Source organism: Mustela erminea, chromosome 11, assembly GCF_009829155.1.
Source record: "Mustela erminea isolate mMusErm1 chromosome 11, mMusErm1.Pri, whole genome shotgun sequence".
In the NCBI taxonomy this organism is placed as follows: Eukaryota; Metazoa; Chordata; class Mammalia; order Carnivora; family Mustelidae; genus Mustela; species Mustela erminea.
The window spans coordinates 76,379,335-76,397,483 of record NC_045624.1 but is presented as its reverse complement, the minus strand read 5'-3'; the positions used below and the strand labels follow the sequence as shown (position 1 = coordinate 76,397,483).

The 18,149-nt window shown below is 32.5% G+C and overlaps 1 long non-coding RNA gene across 1 annotated transcript in view; it reads right to left on the bottom strand.

The window, feature by feature from the left end:
* Window positions 1-697: 697 nt before the first annotated feature.
* The window catches only part of LOC116569024, a 37,386-nt gene continuing 19,934 nt past the window's right edge, over window positions 698-18,149 (bottom strand). Inside the window, exon 4 of the long non-coding RNA XR_004276822.1 lies at window positions 698-749. This is a non-coding gene — a long non-coding RNA (uncharacterized LOC116569024). The remainder of the gene's footprint in view (window positions 750-18,149) is intronic.

The window sequence follows — 18,149 nt, the reverse complement described above, 5'->3', positions numbered from 1 at the left end:
GTACTCAAATTATTTCCAGTCTTAATGTATAAACTAAGAATTTTTCTGCTTAAGGAAATTTCACAATGGTCATATTTTCACTTTAAATTACAACCAGGTAATATTTTAGGAAGACAAAAGTTGTCAAGATGTATTTGTTTGTCATGGTTACTTAAGTAATAAATGCTAATAGGAAAAATTCAGTAATCAAGCATAATTGCCAGGTTAGCTCATCAAATTGAGAATATAATTATAGTATTGTTTCAAGGCATAAATTTAACATTCTTAATAAAGATTCATGTTTTAATGGTAACATTTATATATATATATAAACTTTTATGATGTCTGAATTATTTTCTAAGCAATAAAAATTTTCTATACTTTTTAAAAATATCTCTATATAACTCTCTCTCTCCCAATTTGAGAAATAAAAAAGAGAAGTTTGTTGTAGGCAAAGCAAAGACTAATAATTAAGTGCAGGTAACATTTAGGATTTCCATTTGTTCTTCCAGTTTCTGAAGGCAATTCTCTTCCTTTATCTATTCCTGAAAAACAAATTTCTCTGTGTGTGTATGTGTGTGCATGTGTGGGTTAACAAAAAGAGCATAGATAAAACATACATATCCTTATCACCTCTTTGTGAGTTCATGACTCTTACCTCAGGAACGAAGGCTATCTGTCTTGGTCATTCCTTCTCTTTGAATATATGTGGCTTTTGATAAGAGACCATGTTAATGACTCCTTAGATAAAAGATCTTTTCTGAGAGTTCCTGTCAAAAAACAAAAACAAAAAACCTGAAGAATAAATTGGGTATCAGAGCATCATAAAAAAAAATGGGTATAGGACAATCACAGTATGAAAACCCAGTAACAGAAACTCAAATCTTTTATGTCTCCACTGCTTCATAGTCAAGTGTTATTTCTCATTGTTTTATTTCATTCTAGGAAAGGGAAATGGAATGAAGAAGGGCAGACTGTCCAATCACTATTGGCTCACTTGGTTGATTTCTCTCAGAAGAAAAATGTTTAACACTAAATTTTCTCTTCCCTGGTTAAGACGTTTTGACCACCATAGTTAGATTTTATTTGTAATGTATTTTTTAGTCAAAAGATATAAGTTGCAAGCCCTGATTATATGTGAACACTAGGAAAATATTTGCTTTAATTTTACAATTTTACAATTTTAATTTTAATTTTAAATACTAAATAAGTATTAATTAAATTTAAAGGAAAAATAAAAACATCTTGTGAGCTATCCCTATGACACAGCCTACTTCCCTCACTATCCCCAACACAAGATTAAGTAATTACATAACTGCATTATCTATATGTTATAAATTTTAATGATATTTTAAAGGCAAAGTGTGATTTAAGTAAATCAAATATTAATATACTATGTAAAAAGCAAATTAATACAAACATATGTAATAGGGGAGATGTTTCTTTACACATATTGCCATTCCTGATTAGTAATCTTATTATTAAGAAAATATTTTACAGGGACACCTGGGTGGCTCTGTTGCTTGAGCAGCTGCCTTCAGCTCAGGTCATAATTTCAGTGTCCTGGGATCGAGTCCCGCACTGGACTTCTTGCTCAGTGGGGAGTCTGCTTCTCTCTCTCCCTTGGCCTGCCACTCTGCCTGCTTGTGCTCTCTCTTTATATATCAAATAAATAAATAAAATCTTTTAAAAAAAAAGGAATATATTTTATTATATTTAGTACATGGAGTGCTCTACACTGACTTTTTCATCCTTCTTTCATAATTTTCTCATATATATTTAAAGTTTGAAATATCTTAAATCTTTTGTATAAAACTATATATAAATTGCCATAGTTTTATTATATTCTAAGATTATACTGCTAAAGAAATTATGGTAATCCTTTTCCATACTAAAGATAAAATTGCATTTAACTATATATTACCAAAATAATCATTTGAAAACTGAAAAACATTTTTGTTTTATTTCACTAGCCTTTTAAAATGATTTTTAGGGGCTCCTGGGCTCAGTGGGTTAAAGCCTCTGCTTTCGGCTCAGGCCATGATCCCTGGGATTGAGCCCTGCATGAGGCTCTCTGCTCAGCAGGGAGTCCGCTTCCTCCTCTCTCTCTCTCTCTCTCTCTGCCTGCTGCTCTGCCTGCTTGTGATCTCTGTCTGTCAAATAAATAAATAAAATCTTTAAAAAAATAAAATAAAATAAACTTATTTTTAATATATACAGTTGCTCTATATAAAGTACTAAAATATTGCTAACACTAGATAGGTTGTCATCTACTTGGGATGGTTTCAGAATGACTCCAGTTAACAAGAAGTATGTCATCTAAATGAAAATGGAATTTATGTACTAACTCTGTTTCTAAAGTAAGAATGGAAGACACCTTTTGAACATTATTCTCTTTCTGACTGTGGAATAGGCTTTCACTTAAAGTATCTAATTTAAACTTCATTATGTCTCTACCCTAAAGTATCTATCCACATCATTTAGGTTGGGAAACTTATACTCAGAGACCAGGTAATTTCCTTGTGGTATTTTTATAATCATAGCTGATTTGTTGTTATTTGCATACTAACTTTTCACAATAAATATGTCTCAAAAGCCTGCACACATATGACAAGCTAAAATTAATTTACAGTAAGTGATGTTTGGGTATGGGAAGTCTAAGTGAAGTTATATGTAAATTCTAGAGTTAGACTACAACTTTATCCAAGCTTTCTAGAGGCAGGATTTAAAATGTAGTCATTTTTATGGCATATAGCATCCATAAGTTAAAAATAAACAGGTGCTTAGGAAAAGCACATTGATAATCTGAGACTAAAGAGAAATTACCCTCTTTTTATAATGTCCTGTTGTGATCACTAACATTTCGAGAGTTTCATAAAATCATTTCTGAAAACCAATGTAGTTTAATGATGTGATACCATCTTGTAATGAAGAATGATTATTTTGGCAGCAATTTATTGGTTGACAGAAAAAGAAGAGGCTTTTCCTTTAGGAGAATTTTATATACCCATTGAAAATAATGCTTTCAAAAATATTTATTGCCTTAGGTAATGGTCACAATAAAATGTTAAGTGGGGATAATTTATATTTCACAATAAAATGTTAGGTGGAAGAATATAAAATTTATATTTTCGTACACTTAACATATTTAAGTTTTCTTATAAACGCCTTTCTAAATCTAACATAAATGCTTCTAATTTGTTCCTACTGGAAACAGAAGTAATATCATTAAATACGTACTAATTAGATCATACTTCTTTCTACCCACAGCCTTTTAAGTAACATTTTAGTAATATTCCGTAATATCACAACATAGTAAGGCAAGATAAGCACCATTAATAATTCTCTTTCAAATACAAGTTCTCCATATTTTTTTATTTCACCAAGAGAATGGATTGGTAGTTTATCAATGGTCAGAAAATCTAAATTCCAATTTGCCATAGTACTGTAGGACCTTCAAATGCACAACAGCACATTGCTTCTTAAGATGATGCCTGTGTGCATAGGTAAAAATAGACATTGAAGTGTTGTAAGGAACACACCCTTCTACCCATTACCATTTGCCTGGCAGGTCAACTAGCCTCAGGCCAAAATACATCATTTCAGGTCACCAGGCTAACAATTTTCCAGTTCCCAGTTCTCTAGTAAGAAGAATCAACACATTTCAGAAAACAGAAAATATAACCTTCAAAACTTTTTGGAAACCTGCAAAGATATAAACCAGGCTTTTCATAATTGGTGTAAAATTTAAAGACACTTCCATTTATAATTGGCTTTTTTAAAATTCAGGATTATATTATGTGGCTCCTGTGTCTTTCTCAACTTTTATCCCTTTACCACAGCTCATTAGGTATGGAAAAGAAGAGACATGAAACACGAATTAAATGGTTTTATTGTTAGTCCCTTAGGCAAAAAAGACATCTACACTCCCTAGGGAATTATATAAACTCCAAACTTCAGTAGAATTTCTTTCTTAGATATTTTTTCTACGGTGTATTTAATATTTTCTACTGTCCTTGATAATAGTTCCTTAAATAAATATTATAAGAGTTCAGCTTAATTACAAAGTCAAGGCAGACAAGTTGGAAAACACACATACATACACACACACACACACACACACATACAACAAAAACCAGAAAGGAAAAAAAAAAATCACCATTGCTAAAATTTGATATCTACCAGTTTTCTTTTCTATTCAGTTAAAAACATACACATTTTTAAGTTATTTCATAGTATACACACTATTTTTTTAGAATTTTCTCAATTCTAGCAATGTATTTTGCAACATAAATTTTGGGAGCTAAATGTTATTCTGTCATATGGATATACTATCATTTACTTAACTGAGGTTATTGCCATTTTTCTTTTTGCTATTAGAAATAAAGCTATGTGGTGCACCCTTACAGACATATTTTCACATATGAATTTTCCTATAAATTCCAAGAATTTTAATATTTAAGTCAAAATATGAAACATATTTTAAATTCCATTGCCAAAAGATAATTTTGTGGTTTCATCATTTTTCCCTGCTTAAAGCAGCATGAGTGCTCCTCTCTAAAAAGTCTATAAAACAATGGATTTCCTTTACTTTTCCAATTTTATTAATAAATATTACATGTTACAAGATCATTTTCAGAGTGAAAACTTGAAAGAATTAATCTCCACTATAAGAAACACTAAAGGATTTTCTGTAGGCTAAAGGAAAGTGGTATCAGTTGGGAACGGTTTTGTAACAAGTAATGAAGATCACCAGAAAAAAAATTGGTCAGCAAATATTAAGGACCATTGAAATTATTATTCCTATACCTACACATATTTTTTTTGTTTCCTTGGAGACAATTTACCATGTAAAGTAAAATTATAACAAAAATTGTTTTATAATAATTATATAGTCAATCTTCAACAGTAGGAAAGAATATGCAATGTAAACAAGACAGTTTCTTCAACAAATGGTGTTGGGAAAACTGGACAGCTACATGCAAAAGAATGAAAATGGACCACTTTCTTATACTATACACAAAAATAAATTCAAAATAGATTAAGGACTTAAATGTAAGACCCGAAACCATAAAAATCCTAGAAGAGAGCACAGGCAGTAATGTTTCTGACATCAGCCACAGCAACATTTTTCTAGATAAGTCTCCTGAGGTGAGGGAAATAAAGTAAAAATAACCTATTGGGACTACATCAAAATAAAAAGCTTCTGCACAGTGAAGGAAACAATAAAAAAAAACTAATAGGTAATCAAATGAATGGGAGAAGATATTTATAAATGACCCAGCCAATAAAGGGTTAGTATACAAAATATATAAGGAACTTAAAAATTCAAGCCCCCAGAAATGAATAATCCAATTAAAAAATGGGCAGGAGACATGAACAGACATTTTTCCAAAGAAGACATACAGATGGCTAACAGACACATGAAAAGATGCTCAATATCACTCATTATCAGGGAAGTGCAAAACTATAATGAGATATCAACTCATACTTCTCAGAATGGCTAAAATCAAAAACACAGAAACGAATGTTGGCAAGGATGTGAAACAAGTAACCCTTGTACACTGTTGGTGAGGATGCAAACTGGTGCAACCCTCTGGAAAACAGTATGGAGCTTCCTCAAACAGGTAAAAACAGAACTAACCTAGGATCCAGCAATTGCCCTGCTAGGTATTTACCCAAAGAATACAAAAATATTAATTAAAAGGATACACCCAAGGTTTACAGCAGTATTATCTACAAAAGCAAATTATGGAAACAGCCTAAGTGTCCATTGACAGATGAATGGATAAAGAATAAGTGGCCTACATACACATATATGTACATACATATACATATACATATACATATACATATACATATACATATACATATACATATACGTAGAATATTATTCAGCCATGAATAATGGATTCTGGTCATTTGCAACAACATAGATGGAGCTAGAGAATATTATGCTAAACAAAGTCAGTCAGTCAGAGAAAGACAAATACCATATGATTTCACTCATATGTGGAATTTAAGAAACAAAACAAATGAGCAAAGAGGGAAAAAAGAGAGAGAGAGAGGCAGACCAAGAAACAGACTCTTAACTATAGAAAACAAGCTAATAGTTACCAGAGGGGAGGGCATGAAGACAGGGGTTAATAGGTGAAGGGGCTTAAGGAGGGCACTTGTCTTGAGTACTAGATGATATATGGAATGTGGAATTACTATATTGTACACCTCAAACTAATGTAACACTGTAGGTTAACTATATTGGAATTAAAATAAAAACTTAATAAAAATGTTTTTTATAGAATGTTAAGAAGTAAAATATATGACAACTGAAAATATATTTTTATAAACTTCTTAAACTGCTCTTAAATTATTTTTAATGTTTGTCATAATAAATTATATGTGCATATTTTATTATCTAAAGAAACACCCCAAAAGTATAAAGAAGAGTAACTAAAATGCCATAATATAAAATGGAATGTAAAAACATATCTATATACTTTTTTAAAAAAGGCCAAAAGAAAAGAACTATAGGAAAAGGAATAGATTTTTTTAGAAATTCAAATGCCAAAATAAAACTCAAGCATGTCAATAATTACATTAAAAATTATAAACACAACACCTCCCTTAAAACACAGACTGTGACTCAACCATGGTTATTTACAAAAAATATATAGATACTTTAAATATAAAAGTACAAAAGTTTTCATAATTAAAAATCTTTTTAAAAATTTACTTATTTTTTTGAGAGAGAGAAAGTGTATGTATGTGAGCAGGGTGGAGGGACAGAAGAAGAGGGAGAGAGAATCTCCAGCAGAGTCCCTACTGAGCCAGAAGCCCTACTCAAGGCTTGATCCCACTATGCTGAGATCATGACCTAACCCAAAATCAAGAGTCAGATGCTTAAACGACTGAGCCACCCAGGCATCTGGAAAGCTAATTAAAAAAAAAAAAAAGATAAACCATGCAAACATTAAGTATAAGAAATCTGGTATAGTTATACCAATACTAATGTCAACTAGAAAACTTGAAGATGAATAGTATTACCAGAAGATGAGAAAATACATCCAACTGGATGATAATGAAGTACAATGAATTAAAATTTATGAAATGCAACAAATTCACCTTTAGAAAAATGTGCATTTTTTCCAATTTTCTAAACTATAGTAAAATATTCATAATATAAAATTTACTATTTTAACCATTCAGATGTACAGTTCAGTGGTATTAAATATATTCATAATCCTTTGCAACCATCACCACCATCCATCTCCTTAGCTCTTCATCTTCAAAATTGAAAGCCTATTCCATTAAACAATAATGTTCCATTCTCCCTTCCCTCCAGCCTATGGCACCCACCTATCTATTGTCTATCTGTATGATCCTGACTACTCTGAATAACCCATATAAGTGAAACCAGAGTATCTGGTTTTTGTTTTTTGTTTTGGGGGGTTTTTGTGACTGGCTTATGTTACTTGGTATAATGCCTTCAATGTTTATCCATGTTGTACAATATGTCAAAAATTCTTTCCTTTTTAAGACTGAAAAATATATGCATAAACCACATGTTGGTTATCCATTCATCTATCAATGAACACTTGGGTTGCTTCCATGCTTTAGTTATTGAGAATGCTGCAATGAATACGAGTGTACAAAAAACTCTTTGAGAGCCCGTTTCCAGTTCTTTGAACGCCATTTGTTTATTATTTATTTGCCCTCTGATATTCAAAGGAAAGTTTTCAGGTTTTCACTACTGCATATGCTGTCCACTATGGATTTTTCGTACATAGCTTTTATTATGTTGAGGTAATTTTCTTCTATTCTTCATTTGAGTATTTTTATCATTAAAGTATGTTGAATTTTGTCAAATATTTTTTGTACATCAAGTAAAATGATCATGTGGTATTTTTTCCCTTTATTCTATTAATGTGGTGTGCTACATTGGTCAATTTTTGTATATTAAGTCAACTTGTATTCCAGGAATGAACCCCACTGGCTCATTGTGCATAATCCTTTAATGTGCTACTGAATTTATTGTAGTAATTTGTTGAAGATTTCTGCATCAATGTTCATAAGTAATATGGGTCTATAGTTTTCTTTACCTGTAGTGTCTTTGGCTTTGATACCAGAGCAATGCTGGTCTCACAGAGTAAGTTAGGAAGTGTTTCTTCTCTTCAAATTTTTGGATGTTAGAAATGGATTAGTGTTAGCTATTCTCTGAATATTGTATAGAATTCACTAGTGAAGTCACCAGGTCTAAGCATTTTGTAAGTTATTTTTGATTGCTGATTCACTCTCTCTACTAATTATAAATCTATTCAGATTTTCCAAATGCTTGTGACTTGGTCTTGGTAGGTTTTGTCGTATCTTCTTGTTACGCCAAAACTTTCACTAATACATAATGTCCTTTGAGTCTTATAATATTTTTCATTTAAGTTAAAACTTTTGTCTGATGTTAGTATAGCCAGTCTTATTCTTTTTGGTTATTATTTGCATTGAGTATCTTTTCCCATCCTTTCAATTTTAATCTACTCATATCTTTGGATACAAAGTGAGTCTCTTGTAGACAGTATATAGCTGGATCATGTGTATGTTTATTTTCCATTCTATCAATCTCTGTCTTTTTATTGGAAAGTCTAAGCCATTCATACTCAAAGCCATTAGGAATAAGAAAAACTCATTTCTGTCATTTTGTTATTTGTTTTCTATAAGTCTTCTAGCCTTTTTGTCCTTCATCTTCTACATTACTGTCTTCTTTCATATAACCTGGTTTTTTTTGTTCATTTGCTTGTTTTTGTAGTGAAACATTTAACTTCCTCTGTCCTTTCCTTTTGTGTATATTCTTTGGCTATTTACTTCACTGTTACTGTGGAATTTACATTTGACATCTTAAAATTATAACACTCAAATTTCAGTTTATATCAGCTTACCTTCTATATCATACAAAAACTGCTCCTTTAATAGCTCTACCCTCACCCCTTTCAGTTGTTGATGCCACAAATTATATCTTTATACATCATGTGGCCCAAAACATAAACTAGTGATTCTTTTAAATTCATCAGTCTCTTAAATTATGTAAAAGACAAAAAGTTGGGGGGGAAAAAACAAAAAAATGGAGTTACAAAGCATTGTTACAGTGATATTAGCTTTTATAATTACCCATGTATTTACCATTATGGAGATCTGTATTTCTACATATCTTTACATTACTCTATAGTGTCCTTTTATTTCAACCTGCAGGACTCCCCTAAGCATTTCTTGCAATATAGGTCTAGGGGTAACAAATCCTTCATTTTTTATTTATCTGAGAATGCCTTAGTTTCTCCCCTCATTTTTGAAGGACAGTTTTGTTGGATATAAAATTCTTGACAGGTTTTTTTTTTCTTTTATAATTTTGAAAGTTAATGGTTTCTGTTATTGTTCCTGTTTTTTTGTTGTTATAGATTACCTTTGTGTCAAGTAGAGCTATAAATATGAGGTCCTTTCAAGTCTTTTCTGAACCTGCACTTTTCTCTGAACACATGTAGTCACTGTCTCATTTTCCTCATATAACCAGTTGCTTTTGCATGTCATAGTTTTCAATATCTGGTTTCTAAAGGTGGAAAAATTTTAAATGAAGAGGAGATATAACACTGGTGATTTAAATTCCTGGAAGTCTTTTCATTCATAGGTGCAGGGGCTTGCAACAATGGAAGGAAATACAATAATAAGGACTGCTAAATTCTTTATCTCTACTTCTCTGATTAGAATCAGTAATCAGAACAGAGATTCCCCATGGTTTGAAGAATAGAACCCTTTTTGCTCCCCCTGGCTCCTGCAAGCTGTGTGGAAGCTACTTTAGAACATATGAGAGATGGGTACTGCTGCTACAGTAAGAACTGAAGTTGACCAAAATTAACCACAAGTTACTGTCCAAGCCTTCCCCAGAGATTGCAAGATCTACATGGACTCCAGAGTTCCAGGACAAATACATCAGAAAAATTCTGCCAGAACAATTATAGTCTATGTAGGGAGACATATTCTGGAATCTGCTTCCAGGAATTCCACCATCTTCTAAGAAACCTCTTTCCAGAAGTGTATAGTTTTAAATGCTATATTAGAATATTTTAAAGGTGTAAGGCAATGACTTCTGTTCCATGTTTAAAATCTATAGAATATTCAAAATATAAACTACAGTTATTAGAAGAACCAAAATAAAGGAATAATAAAAATCAAGTAGAAATAATAAATAGAAAAAGAAAAACGATACAGAAAATTAACAAAATCAGTTAGTCTTTTGAAATAATCAGTGAAATTAATAAACCCCTAGAATGAATATGAATAAAGACACAATATCAATACTATGTATGATTGATACTTAGACTAAAAGTATTATGATGGACTATCATGAGTAACTTTATGGCATTAAATTCAACAACTTAGATTACATGGAAAATGTATTGGAAGATACAAATTACTAAAATTGACCAGAAAAGAAACTGAAACTCTATAGAGCCCTCTTTCCAAGAAAGTGATTAAATTTGTAATTAAACAATCTTCCATCCAAAGAAAAGAAAAAATCCTTTAGGCCCAGATGGCATCACCAGTAAATCCTAATAGATATTTAAATAAAAACTAATACAAGTCTTACACAAAATCTTTCAGGAAACAGAAGAGAAAGGAAGTTGCCACCATGTTGAGTTACTTTATAAGGTTAATATTACTGATTATCACAATCAGATAAGAACATTATAAGAAAATAAATTTATAAAACTTCAAAAAATATATTCAAAAATCCTTTTAAAATATTAGTAAATCAAATCCAACCATATATAAACATTGTATACTATGATCAAGTTAAATATATTCAAGGAATTCAAGGGAAGTTTAATTTAGGATACTCTATCAATACAATTCACTACTGTAACAGTTTAAGACAAAAAGTCATATGATTGTTTTACTAAATGGAGAAATGGCATCTGACAAAAACAAAACAATCTCTGAATAAAAATCTCTCAGAAAATTGAGAAGAAAACTTAACCAATGTGATAAGAACCATGATCAATAAAAAATTACATCTTTTTTAACAGTGTAATAGTAAATATTTTCCCTCTAACATGACATAAAAAGAAAAGGTATCTAATCTAGCCACATCACCTGATCATGGCTTAAGAGTTAATATCCAGGGGCGCCCAGGTGGCTCAGTGGGTTAGGGCCTCTGCCTTCGGCTCAGGTCATGATCTCAGGGTCCTGGGATTGAGCCCTGCATCGGGCTCTCTGCCTTCTTCCCCTTCTCTCTCTGCCTGCTGCTCTGCCGACTTGTGATCTTTCTCTCTGTCAAATAAATAAATAAAGTCTTAAAAAAAAAAAAGAGTTAATATCCAATGCAAAAGAAAAAAACAACAAACAGATATGAAAGGAGGGAAAGTATCATTATTCACAGTTGAAAGGATTATGTATATAAAAAATCTTAAGAAACCTGCCCAAAAAACATACAAAAACAAAAAGCTACTGCAACTATTGTTTCAGGTTACAGAATTAATAGACATACAGCACTCATGTTTTTATTATACTAACAATGAACTATTTATTTGACAGAAAGTGAGAGCGCACAAGCAAGGGGAGTAGTAAGCAGAAGAGGGGAAAGCAGGCTTCCTGGTGAGCAGAGAGCCCAATGTGGGGCTCTGATCCTGGGATTATGGGATCATGACCTGAGTCAAAGGCAGATGCTTAACGCTTAATCAACTGAGTGATCCAGGTGCCCCTAACAATGAACATTTAAAAACAAATTTTTTAGATAATATTTAAAATAGCACCAAAAATGCTTAGTTTAGATGTTTAGATTTAACAAAATTAAATACAAAACTTATATACTAATAATATAAAATGTTGCTAAGAACAATTGGATAAATAGAGATATATATCATTTTCATGGATCACAAGACCAAATATTGTTAAGACACCAAGACTGATCTATAAATGCAACATAATCCCAATAAAAATTCTAACATATTTTGTACTAGAAAAAGATGAGAAAATATTTTAATGTATTAGGAAAAGCAAAAAACAAAAGATAATTAAAACTACCTTGAAAAACACCAAAGTTAGAAGATCTAACCTTTGACTTCAGGAACTTCGAATAAACCTACAATAATTAAGATGGTGTGGTAGTGATGAGAGCATAGACAAATAAATCAATGAAAAAGAACAGAGTGTTCAAAAATGTGTTCCATGCATTAATCAAATGGTTTTTGACAAAGACACAAGAGAAATTCAAGCAAAAAAGGAAAATCTCTTCTAATAAGGGTGTAGGAACAACTCAACATCTATATGAGGAAAAAAAAAAAAATACAGAATACAAAGTATGTAGCCAATACAAAGTATGCAGCCAAAACAGAAAGGGAATAGAATAATAGAGGTATGCCAAGCAATTCATTATTAAAGACATGTATTTATTTCTGCATTTTGTGTTTTTAAGGTTTAATGCTATTTGTCAGCTTTTTAAATTTGTATATTTTATTATATTTTTCTCATGCTGAACAAATATCTCTTTCATAACAAATTTTGTGTTTTTAATTTTCTTTTTTCTTTTTTTTTTTTTTTGGTAAGGCCCTTTTCACCTAATTGAATAAGCTACAGATCTCACAAAACCTGATCTAACCCTGGTCCCAAGTTTGCCAGGTACCCAGCTTCGAATCACACAATCCAAATTGGCGCATTTTGCCAGGAACACAAAGTCAGGCCTATTCACAAAATCCTATTCGCTTCTTTATTAATTAAGAAGCTCACTACTGTGAAATATTTCTCTTTCACAAGAGAAATCCTGTGTGAGTCACAGCAGGATTTCCCTTCATCTAATTTCACCTTTTTAAATTTTGAAGTGTTTTTCTATGGGAAAAACTGCAGAGTCATTAAATTGGATAATTTAAACAAAAAATTACTTTAGCACTTGATTCTGGTATTTCAAAAAAAGAAAGAGTAATGATAAAGATTTTGTATGGAAGAGATTACCTTTTTTGGGAGGACTACTTTATCAATATTTCTATTTAAAAAATGGGACTCTGGGGCGCCTGGGTGGCTCAGTGGTTTGGGCTGCTGCCTTCGGCTCGGGTCATGATCTCAGGGTCCTGGGATCGAGCCCCACATCGGGCTCCCTGCTCTACAGGAAGCCTGCTTCCCTCTCTCTCTCTCTCTCTCTCTGCCTGCCTCTCTGCCTACTTGTGATCTCTGTCAAATAAATAAATAAAATCTTAAAAAAAAAAAATGGGACTCTGAAGCAATGAATACAGATATAAGAATTCTGAATAACCTGAAGTAATAGTTTGCATTTGAAATTTTATCTAATGTGGATATTGCACTTATAGAAGAGAGATTTCTTCCTACCCTAAATGTCTTTATGAAAAATATCAGGACCCCAAGCACAATGTTTACCTATAAAATGTGTCCTATAAGATGTTCTGATAAGTAGAAAAATTGGGGCACAGGGCTGGGAAAGAAAACCTATTTCTCCAAATTTATTGAATTGGGTCTGTTTTGTTAAATTCCAATGTCAAATACCAGTATGGAAGGAATATATATTGTTACAAGTAATCAGGTAATCACTACACTTAGGAACAAAATAAATTCAGTAGTGAAATAGCAGGTTGTTGAATGTGTTTTGCTTTGTTTAAAATGTACCTTCTGTTTGTTTATAGGAAAGTAATTTAAAACAAAAAAAATTTATAAGATCAACAGAGAGAACAAACTGATGTTTGGCAGAGGACTGGGGGCTGGGCCAATTGGTGAAGGAGAGCAGGAGATACAGGCTTCCAGCTATAGACTGAATATGTCATAGGAATAAAATGTAGAGCATAGGTAATATGGCAAATGATACTGTAATAGCATTGTATGGTGACAGGTGGTAACTACACTTGTGGTGAGCATAGTAAAATGAAATGCTGAACCACTCTGTCGTACACCTGAAACTCATATAACATTGTGTGTCAACTATACTCAAATAAAAAAAAAACAAAAACAAAAATTATAAGTTATAAATCTTCAGAGTTGAATTTAAACTATAAAATGTAATATAGACTAGGATCGACAAAATATCTGTATTATATGCCTTTATTTAACATACACTAGGGTGCATCAGTGTCTCCAAATAACTGAAACTCAATAAAATATTTGTTGAATGAATGAGTTGTTAAAAAAAAAAAAACATCTAGCAAACACTAATATTTATATCCTTAGTCTATTTGTCATAGCCTCCTCCAACTTGAACATGCAGAGAGTAAGACCATCCTTACCATCTGCTACACTTTGCAATGTTTTCTGAAACTTGAAGTGATAGGGTAGTGAAAAGACAACTACCATTCTTACTGTAAAAACACCACTTTTGGGGGTGCCTCAGTGGTTCAGTCTGTCTAGCACCAGACTCCTGATTTTCACTCAAGTCATTATCACACAGTCGTGAGATGGAATCCCATGTTGGATTCTGCCCTCAGTGCAATCTGCTTCAGATTCTTTCTCCCTCTGCCCCTCCCTCTTGTAGCAATCTCTCTAATATAAATAAATTTTTTTAAATCTAAATTGGAACTTTTAAAGCTAAACATGATTGAAAAGTATTTCTTGGTCATTTTTATCAGCTAAAAAAAATGAGGAAAAAATTATTCTATCACATTTTAAAATATACACATAAGAGTTATTTTATACTGCTTATAATTTGAAAACGCTAGAGATAAGTTTTATGTCCTTCAGTTAGTCTCCAGTTACATTTTGATATAAGCAATACAGTGGAACATCTGTAGTCATTAAAAAAATATGGTAGACCTCTGCTTCCAGCCAAGAAGTTGTGAGTGACCAGATTTACCCTACCTGAAATGTCTGAAAAAAACTAACCGAATAAACAAATCAGAGGCTTTCAAAATATCAGACATTATGGGGCACCTGGGTGGCTCATTCAGTTAAGCACTTGACTCTTGATCTTAGCTCAGGTCGGATCTTTGTGCATTGGAGTCCCACAGCCAGCATGGAGCTTATTTTAAAAAAAAAAAAAAAAAATCAGACATTAAGCAATGAAGAAATGAGATGAGCTTTGTGATTATTCCAGCTTACTGCCTGCCAGGTGTAAGCTTGCATGCAGCAACTTGGGGAGAGAAAACCTAGCAGTGCTTGGCAGGGTCCCTAACATGAGACAGAGCTGAGACTCTAGAAAACCAAGGAAAAGAGAATTTGCAGATCAGAATAATGGGAAAATGAGAAAGAGCCCCAAAGATATGCCGAGGATCAAGTATTCATGTAACTACTGATCAGTGCATAAGTGTGAGGAAACTACCCAACACTGTGAGGAGGAGGCGATCATGTGAAATGATTACAGCAAACAGTGCTTGGAGCTCCCACGGGGCTGGGAATAATGCCTCTTCCCAACAGCAGGAGTAGAAATCTCATAATGACAGAGCGTGTAGCACTAACAAATGACTCCCTTCTGTGGTGTGGCAAAATTAACTCTAAACTGCATGTATCTACAGTCCCACCTAGCAAAGCTTAAAGCAAGACCCAAAGACATCAACCTATTTACAAATACCTGTATTCCAGAATAAAACTCAAGAATATTTTCAGAAATACAAAATACTCAAAAAGATAAATTTCACAAAACCTGGCATCCAATAAAAAATTACCAGGCATGTAAGCAAACTATTAATTTGACATTTAATTTATACACATAAATGGCCTTAAAGAAATTAGGACTATCTCATTAATGTTTTAACTCTTTCTTCATATCCTTATTTGTATTTCACCAACAATAATTTTCTTTATTCCAAGATTTGTAGCAATGAAAGGAATATTTGCTTTTGCAAAGGTTATTATTTAATCTTTACAGTTTAAACTTACAGTCTTGGCTACTCTAAGATACATGTATATATTTTGAATGCATCTTATATATCTTATACACATATACATACACATATAGTCTTTATAATAAAGAAACCTTCTAAACAACAGATAAGTTAAAACAAATGTACAAACAATCATAAACCAAACCTGCTTAGAAATAGTTTTTCATTTCAACTAGTACTAAATTAAAAACTTGGTCAAATATTTAGCCCCTAGTATACATACAGATGGATTCTCTGTGTGAGTGAAATCTGAATAAACAGAACAAAATAGCTAAAACAGCCAAAGTAGCAAATTTAAGGCTCAGAAATCTGGCTGCCTCTAGGGTATAATTGCATTTCTTTCCAGGGAACCTCACACCTTGAATTAATGAGAACATTTAGATATTTTTTTTTACCTTTATCTCCATTTGATATGTAACAGATCAAAAAAGAAAGTACTACAAAAAATGGTTCTATGAGTCTTTACCACAAACAATCCCAGGTTGACCTTTTTAGTATACAGATCAACTTAAGGACACAGCAGTTTCCTTGTATATGTAAAGAGACCACATTTAAAATGGTTTACAGTCCGACAATGTTATATAATTCTACTAAATTAATAATAAGTTGGTTTTTTTTTTTTTAAAGATTTTTATTTATTTATTCGACAGACAGAGATCACATGTAGGCAGAGAGGCAGGCAGAGAGAGAGGAATGGAAGCAGGCTCCCCGCTGAGCAGAGAGCCCGATGTGGGGCTCGATCCCAGGACCCTGGGATCAAGACCGGAGCCGAAGGCAGAGGCTTTAACCCACTGAGCCACCCAGGTGCCCCAATAATAAGTTTTAAATGCTGAAACACCCTATAGAAAATAAAAGAAACCTATAATTCCTGCCTAGACAGGCTGTTAAAGAAATTATTTTCCATTTAGGATAACTCAGCAACTTAGTCAATTGCCAAATGAACCAATGAATTTTAACAAATAGATTTTGTTCTGGAAGTTCATTTACAAATCTTATGGCTTGAAAACTGAAATACATTATTTTCTCAGCTTAAAAACAACGCTAGATTTAGTCTCTAGGCAGCCCACTAAGGCCGATTTAGTGCCCAATTTAATACATGCAGCATATTCTATGATTACTAAGGAACAGAAACACCTTTTTCAATATTGATTTTCTGAAAGAGTTCTGACTTGGAACTTGAAAAATGCATCATCCCCTTTTCCACTGGCACCTAGGACTTCCAACTTCTTATATATTCCTCTTCCTAATACTAAGTAGAATTAACACACAAAACTATAAATTGCCTTTATCTTGTTGGTTGCCTTTATCTCCCAGTAGAATGAATGTAAGCTTCAAAGGGCAGAAAGAACACTAAAGAGGCAGTTCTTAACAGAAGGTGAGGACAAGGAGTAACTGTATAGAATCAATATTACAGTTTGAGAGTTTGAGTGGGAAATGATGGTACAAAAGATATGAGGTAAATGAAATACAATTAGAAACTCCAGAACTGGAAAGCTATACAGAAGCCACAGTTCAAATATAAGGTAATGGCTTCAAATTGGATTAAACAGGCTTTAAGAAACAGAATACAAAATAGACAAAAGATTAAGAAGCTGAAAGATAACAAGGAAACAGTACTGAAGACATATGTTTGTTCTCCCAACTAGAAAAAAAAGGCAATCAGAAACTCCAGGAGATAAAAACTATGTGCGAAGATTGCCTTCCAAATACCACGACGACCAAAATGTGGTACAGTTTTTAGCAGCTGGTAGTATTCAAACGGGAAGAATGCATTTGAAGTTGATAGTAGACAGAGGGATCTACCTTTGGAATTCAAGAGAACAGGATATAAGCTTAGCAAATTAATTTTCTCTTTACTGAATAATATTGGCATAGCTGTAAGCACATTTTATATTAGTTGTCAGCTTTAAGAATTAACCTACAGACAAAACACCATGTCTAAAAAAATAAAAGAATCTGAATGTTAGTCAACCTTCAATGACATAAAAGTAAACGTGTATCTAACAATAGTTAGGAAATAGGAATGGGGAAATTAGGTGGTCAAAAGAACAGGAGGACAAACAGTATAAATAATACTATGTAGTTAGAAACTTCCTCAAGAAAAGAAACTAAAAAATGATGGTATAACTGCATTGGGAAATTGGTTGATAGAAAATGATACACATGAGTTAATCCTCTTCTACCATAACAGAAAAGAAACAATGCTTTTTCTAGAATTGATCAATGAAGAGACAGCAGTATAAGCATCCTGTTTCAAGATACTAGAGGACCCCAAAGAGAAGACAATTAAAAGGGGTTGCCCTGCTGAGCAGCATG